At 37.8% G+C, this 7,468-nt stretch overlaps 1 pseudogene; it reads left to right on the forward strand.

Annotated features, from left to right (window-relative positions):
* Window positions 1-370: 370 nt before the first annotated feature.
* LOC101425587 (OCIA domain-containing protein 1 pseudogene) lies at window positions 371-2,273 on the forward strand (annotated as a pseudogene).
* Window positions 2,274-7,468: the final 5,195 nt, after the last annotated feature.

Raw genomic sequence — 7,468 nt, forward strand, 5'->3', positions numbered from 1 at the left:
ATTGTGTGAAGATAGGGAGGGGTTGCTGAAACACTATTATAAGGTCATCTACTTCTTATCTTGGACTCCGTTCAATGGTAAAAGATTCCCAGATGCTGGAAATATAATAAAAGATGCCGCTGTCCCAGTTGGAGGAGATATGAATGGTGTGTTGGGGGTTTATAAGAACACACAGGCTCAATGATTCACTAGAAAGACTCATAGCACTCAGAAAAGCTTTTGTACACAGAGTTATGATTTACTACAGTGAAAAGACACCGATTAAAACCAACACAGGGAAAAGGGTGGAGTTCAGGAAAACCTGGCACAAGCTTCTGGTTATTGCCTCATGATTCAGTTGTATGGTCAGCACTTAATTCTCCCAGTAACGATGCGTGACAACACATGTGAGATGTTGCCTGCAGCTAGGGAAGCTCAGCCAAGCCTTGATGTCCAGGGCTTTTACTGGGGATCAGTCCTTCAGGCTTGTGGTGTTTGTGTTACTGAACTTAGTCTCATGCTTTCCAGACCTTCAGCATAAATCACACTATTAGAAAAAGCCATGTGGTGTGGTCTGAGGCCTCAAGCATGCAAAAATACTCTTATCAGACATGATGTTCAAGGGCTCTGAGGCTGTCTCCCTGGAGCTGGTCAGGGTCAATCCTGTCTTTGGAATGAGTTGTGTTTGAGTTACTCCTTTACTGCACGGTTGATGATACTCTGAAGGGGTAATCAGAGCCTGCCAGGTTTACCAAACACACTATACATGGCACAACTTTTTCAAGTGGCAATGAAAGGTAAGGCTAGAAGAAAGAAAAAAAGTTATCTACTACTTCTGAATCACTGGGGAGGGAATTTTTGAGGAAAAAAAGGATTTTTTTGTTGTTATTCCTTTCATTTTATTTTAAGTTTGGGAAAGGAAGGAATGTGAAAAGTTTCCAACTATAATAACATTATTAAAAAAACATTCCATTTTCTGGATGCCTTAAACTTCTATAATGATGGTTCTAATATATAACAAAGAATGTCTCAGATAAGAATATATATGAGCAAAATACTTTAGACAGAAATGAGAGAGGAAGACTGCAATATACAGAATGAACCTGAATTATGTTTCCTTCAATTATCTGCTTGGCTAACATCCTTACTCCTTTCAAGTCTTTGCTTAAATCTCTTTTCAAAGGTGACTATTTTGACTACCTATATAGACTGAACCATATAATATTTGCTATTTTTTAAGTCAAGAACAATTTCACATGGTTCAACTTTATACATGATTTCAACCTGTAACACCCCTCCCCCCAATTCTGTTCCCCAGCACTCTCGCTGTCCTCTTACCCTACACTACATTTATTATTATTTTTTTACTAAGCACTTAAACCCCATCTAAAAGTATGCATAAGGAGTACCCCCTGGTTTCTGCTCGCTTTTGCCCCTTCCTACCTACTCTTGAGTGGCCTCTAGTTCTTCTGCGGGAGGGCTGATTTTCGAGAGCTGAATACAGAAGTTCCAAGGCCAATTCCAACAGAGGAAGAAAGAAAGGTCTTCGCAGAATGCAATGATGAAAGCTTCTGGTTCAGATCTGTGCCCTTGGCTGCAACAAGTATGTTAATTACTCAAGGATTAATTAGTAAAGGAATCCTTTCAAGTCATCCCAAATATGGATCTATCCTTAAACTTATAATTGCTTATATCATGGAATACTTTGCTGGAAACCTTTTTTATGTGAAAACTAGCCAAGAAGTCCCCTCTTGGAGAAAATTTATGGTCAGGACACGCACAAGGACCTTTACCACCTGGACACTATTTTCAAAAGTCAAAATATGACTCAAATGTGGTGGGGAGTGGGGAATGGGTTATATGGGAACATCATGTTTTTTGCTTTTTTAAATTTTTTTTAATGTAACATTCTTTGTGTCCTATTAATTAAAATTTTTTTTAAAAAAAGAAAGAAAAAGATTGGGAAGAGTGGAAAAAAATATGACTCAAGTGTGGGTGGTCATTCATCTTTTGTGACATCCCCAGTAGCAGCCTACATAGAAAAAGAGATTCTTCCTCATTATGAGCCAATTCCATTCAGTTCTTCCATGAATGAATCTACTCCCACTGGTATTCTGATCATATTGCCCAAGGACCTGATTTCAAGCTTGAGGAAAGTCCCAAAAGAAAAAATATTACATATGAGATTTAAGGAATAAGAACAGTGAGTTATATGAAGTAGTTTTAACACAAATTCTGACCCATCAGTCAGGCCTATGTAGGAAAGAGTGCCCAAAAAAGAAGTGGATGGGTAGGGGAAGCAAGCATAATTTTAAGTGTTAAACTACACATCAAAAAGTTATTAAAAAAAGGCTTTCTCCAGTGTTTGTTGTATTATATTAACGTTTATGATAAATAAGATGTAAAGGAATCTGAAAAAAAATACTGTTAGTAGAATTCATTATATTTAATTTTTATTGTCTTTTGCTTCTGCTCCACAGATAGATCGTACAAATGTTTTTTCTCTTTTATTTAAATATGTATTCCAAGCACTTAGAAAAGTGCCTGGAATGAAGAAGTTACTGAATAACTATTTGTTCAAAGGGTGAATGAACAGGATTCTCTGACTAGAAAGCAGTAATGGAGACATTTACTCATCTATTTAATGAATAGTGGGAAATAGTTTGGAAACTGTTCTTAGGCATTCTATAAAAGAGTAACTTAATTGTTAAGTATAAAACTTCATAGTCTGAGAATACTTTGAATCTTATCTCTCCTTCTAACTAAACTTTGGATGTGGTTTTAACTTCTCTAATCATAGTTTCCCTATCTACATAGTATGAAGAACAATATTTATCCTGTTTTGTTGTTCTGTAAGACACAAATCTTCTTCTACATTGTGGACTGCATTTTTGTTTTGCTGCAACCCATCTCCCTTTTATAGAAGCTTCCGTTGCATCTTTATGAGAATTTAGGCTCACCTCTAGGAATCAGGCAAAGAACAGAGATGATATTTAGGTTTGGATAGTTGCTCCTAGAAGTGTATTTAAAACTTGAGCAATGAGTACATGATACAGACAGTTCTCTTTGTTTTCTCTTATCTTCCATGCTTGGCTGCCAGTTTACGGTTTCATGGACCTCAGAAAATCCTGTTCTTAAAGCCAGTCCTTTCCTGTGCTTGAGAACCCATTGTAGATATGACCTTTTGATTGGATTCAGTTAAGGGACCTTCCTTTTGATTAGATCACAGCAATAGGGCAAGACCCAGGGTGGGTCTTAATCCTCTTACTGGAGTCCTTTATAAGCAGAGGAATAAAATGCCACAGCTAAAGAAAAAAGCTGCAGAGACAGAGAGGAACGCAGAAGCTGAGAGAAAAGGCCTCCATGGGTCGAGGAAGCCACTTCAGCCAGAAGCCGCAAGGCCTGAGAGAGAAGAGACTAGCGACTCTGCCATGTGCCTGATGGCCCACAGCTGCTGCTCCATGGCATCTCTGATAATGCCTTGATTTGGACTCTTCCAGGGCCTCAGAACTATAAGTTTTTAACCTAATAAATCCCATTGTAAAAGCCAGCTCAATCTGGTATGTTGCTTTGGCAGCATTTAGCATACTAAAACATTGGGAATGTGTGATATCCCTCTAATAAATTCCTTTTTTTTGCTTAAGATAGTCAATGTCAGTTTCTGTTGCTTGCCACCAACAACCCTCACCACCAGATGTGATTACTTCTGAATCACACAACCTTCCCAGTTTGCCCAATTGTCAAAGACTGAGGGATTTTTCAAGACTTGTAAGTTTCAGTATTATAATCAGCCAGACCAGTATGATTTTTACCCTAAGTGGATGCTATATTTTAAAAACAATATTGTTTCCTGAATCAAGTTACTGGTTACTCCCGACGTGCATTTCTGTCAATATGATTGAGTGGATAGTCTGAAAACTCTCTCATTGTAAAATACCTAGAAATGCTTGAAAAAATGTATCAGCATGCTCTCAGATGCTGAGCTTGTAACAAAGTAAGGGAATGTCAAGACTGAAAATGAAGGGACAGCTCAAAACTCCAGAGTGGTCAGCTACACTAAAGTTGTGATTTACCGGAAGGTGGTTGCCAATTTTATTAACCAACGCCCTGTCTTTTATTTTTTTATTTTTTTCCTTAATCAGTCATTTTATTATTTTATTTATTTATTTTTTGTCTTTTTTTAAAAATGTTAAATTAAAAAAATATGAGGTCCCCATATACCCCTTCACCCCCCTCTCCCCACACCTCCCTTAACAACAACCTCCTCCATTATCATGGGACATTCATTGCACTTGGTGCATCTCTGAGCACTGCTCTGAGCACTGGTGCTCCACGTGGTCAATGGTCCACATTATAGTTTACACTCTCCCCCAGTCCACCCAGTGGACCATGGGAGGACATATACTGTCCAGTAACTGTCCCTGCAGCACCACCCAGGACAACTCCAAGTCCTGAAAATGCCCCCACATCACATCTCTTCTTCCCACTCCCTACCCTCAGCAGCTACCGTGGCTACTTTCTCCACATCAGTGCTATGTTTACTTCCATTACTAATCACAATAGTTCCAGAATAGAATATCAGTCTTTTAAAGGACATTTGGAGAGAAGAAAGTAAACCTTGGTAGTGCTAGTGTGCAACCCCTTGAAAGGTAGGAGCTGGAACTGACAAAGGCAGAAAGGACTGCATAAAAGGATGGACTAGAAAAAAATGCACTAAATTGCAAAAGAGAAATAAGATAATTTATCCATTTTAGTTTGAACTCTGGGTGGGGGAAAAATGTCTCCCCTAAAGATTTGTAACAACAAACCTTCCTCCATGCTAGCGTGCCATTTGAATTTATATTTCCTTTGTAGTACTGAAAACCCTTAAATGACTAATTAACATAAAGAAGTCTCAGTGTGGTAGAACACCATGATACCTGGCAAGAGCAAAAACAAATTCTCTTTGTGAAGATGCTCTCTCAATCCGGGATGAAAAGAATTGAGTCTGGGCGATCCCAAATCACAAAAATGAGAAGAAACAGGCCATCAAGAGCAAGAGTTAGCAGAGTCAGACCCCCAAGATCTTCCCTTATTGGAATTATACAATATGGATATAAAAAAGATATTCTTAAAAGGTTGAAAGAAATAAAGATTGAATTTAAAACATGAGAAATAAACAAGGACACTATACTTAAAAAAGGGAGTAAGCATATTTGAAGGAAATGAAAAGAACTTAATAATATTAAGTTTCCATAGTAGATAATAATATAATAATTTAAATTAAAAACTGAATGAATAGGCCTAATAACAAATTAAACAAAGATGATGACATTTAGAAAATTGAAAGAATATCTGAAGAAATAGCCCATGGTGCAAAGCAGAAAGACAACATGATGAAAAATGTGAAGGTAAGCAACAAAGAATGACAAGCAGTACTAACGTGTTTGATGAGAATTTAATGAGAAGGCAAAAATAAGGGAGAATGAGGAAGGAGTAATATTTTTGAGATGATAGTTGTTTTTATTTTCCAGATTTGTTCAATATCAATAATCCTGATTCATTATCACAATAACTTCCAGGTAGGTAAAATTTTAAAAATTAACAGTGAACTAATTTGCGTCTCTGCCTTTTTAAAAAAAGATTCTTCATGTTCTGGCTTCACCATACCTAGCCAGTAATAACATGCATGCCTGGTTCTAGTATTGAAAATCTGCTCACTATTCAACATCTATCTCAGTCTTTGCTGTAAATTTACTTCTTTCTTTTAGTCAATTTTTTTATTTTTAAAGAAGATTTAGATTACATAAATGTTACATCAAAAAAATAGGGGATTCCCATAAACCCTACCAGTTCCCCTTCCCACAATTTCCCCCATTAACAGCATCTTTCATTAGTGTAGTACAATTGTTACATTTGATGAACACATTGAAGCATTGTTATTAACCATGGACTATAGTTTGCATTAAAGTTTATACTTTGCACCACACGGTTTTATAGGTTTTGACAAAATGTATAATGGCCTGCATCCATCATTGCAATGTCGTGCAGAACATTTCCAATGTCCCCAGTGAACCCCATGTTACACCTATTCTTGCCTCTCCCTCCCCTCGGAATCTCTGGTGACCACTGCCTTTATATCAATGATACAAGTTCTTCCATTGTTAGAATAATCATGAGTTCACTTAAGTCCACAGTTGCATTCACCTTAGGTTCATTCATTCCTGAATCTTGAGGATTTGGGGATGGTGATGCCCACTCTTTCTGATTGAGAGGGGGTTTATATCCCATGGGGCAGATGGCTGGAACTGTCACGCTTGCAGTTGTAGATACTCTCTGTTTGTTTTGTTTTGTTTTTTTATGATGGGTGTTGTCATCATCCTTCTGTTAGTTGTCCTTGGCAAGTCCAATGAACTGGCGAGTAGGCATTGCAACTTTTGCTGAGATTTAGGGCTCAACCAGCATATGAACAGACCAAAGATTTAAAAACTCTGGGACATATATTTAATGAGTGTAGTGCTAATTATAGGTTCAAATCAAAGGGGCAGAAAAGTCATCTGTAGGGAGATTGTGAGTTACCTCTGTTGCATTGGGGAGTATATATTCCAAAGTAAGGCCCACTGACAGGGTGTCTAATTCTTGAGATTGTCTGCCCTGCCTATAGTGTCTAGATGTCTCTAGAGCCCTCAGGAACCCCACTGTTTGAGGCACTGCTTACTGTGGCAGTCAATGAGATCCTGCTGAAACGTGCATAAGCATAATGTCTGGAATGATTTCCCAATTCACTTTGAAATCTCTTCACCATAAAAACTCATTTGTATTTAATATATCCCCCTTTTGGTCAAGCTTTTTTTCCAGATACATTGCTAGTTGGTGCTTGGTAGTAATTCATCCCTGCCAGGGAGGCTCATCCCTGGTAGTGGGGGAGATAATATGCTGCTTTTGGCTTAGAAAGAGGCCACATTTGAGCAACAGGGAGGTTTTCAGGAGGAAATTATTAGGCAATATATAATACTAGGCTAAGTGTCACTTTCTTGAGAAAAGGTTCATAAGTCATACCCTCAATGTCAAATGCCTGGCATAATGGTCTGTCCTCCTTCTGTAGGCATTGCCCATATACTTTGCAGATTCTTGCTGACCTATTAGAGCATGTAACAGGACTTCCCAGGATTCTTTGGTTATTTTGTGGGGTTTCCACCCACTGAGACAATGCTCCATGACCACTTGAACATATTCAAATGCCAGAGAAGCATGCCCCAGGTGCTCCCCTCCCCAAATTTACTTCTGTTTAGTATGAAATGTTTTACTCTATTCTATTTTGCCAAACCCTATTTATTCATCAAACCCTATGTTTTTCACAGAGCTCCCTTTGATTATTATAGTCATACTCACCTATTTTTTAATTTCTGTCACTTATTTAGCTCATTCATTCATGCTATTTATTGAGAGTCTCTATGTACTAAGCACTCTTGTATATACTAGGTTCAGACATAAATTTGATTAAAAATAT

This window comes from Dasypus novemcinctus, chromosome 2, assembly GCF_030445035.2.
Source record: "Dasypus novemcinctus isolate mDasNov1 chromosome 2, mDasNov1.1.hap2, whole genome shotgun sequence".
Classification (NCBI taxonomy): domain Eukaryota; kingdom Metazoa; phylum Chordata; class Mammalia; order Cingulata; family Dasypodidae; genus Dasypus; species Dasypus novemcinctus.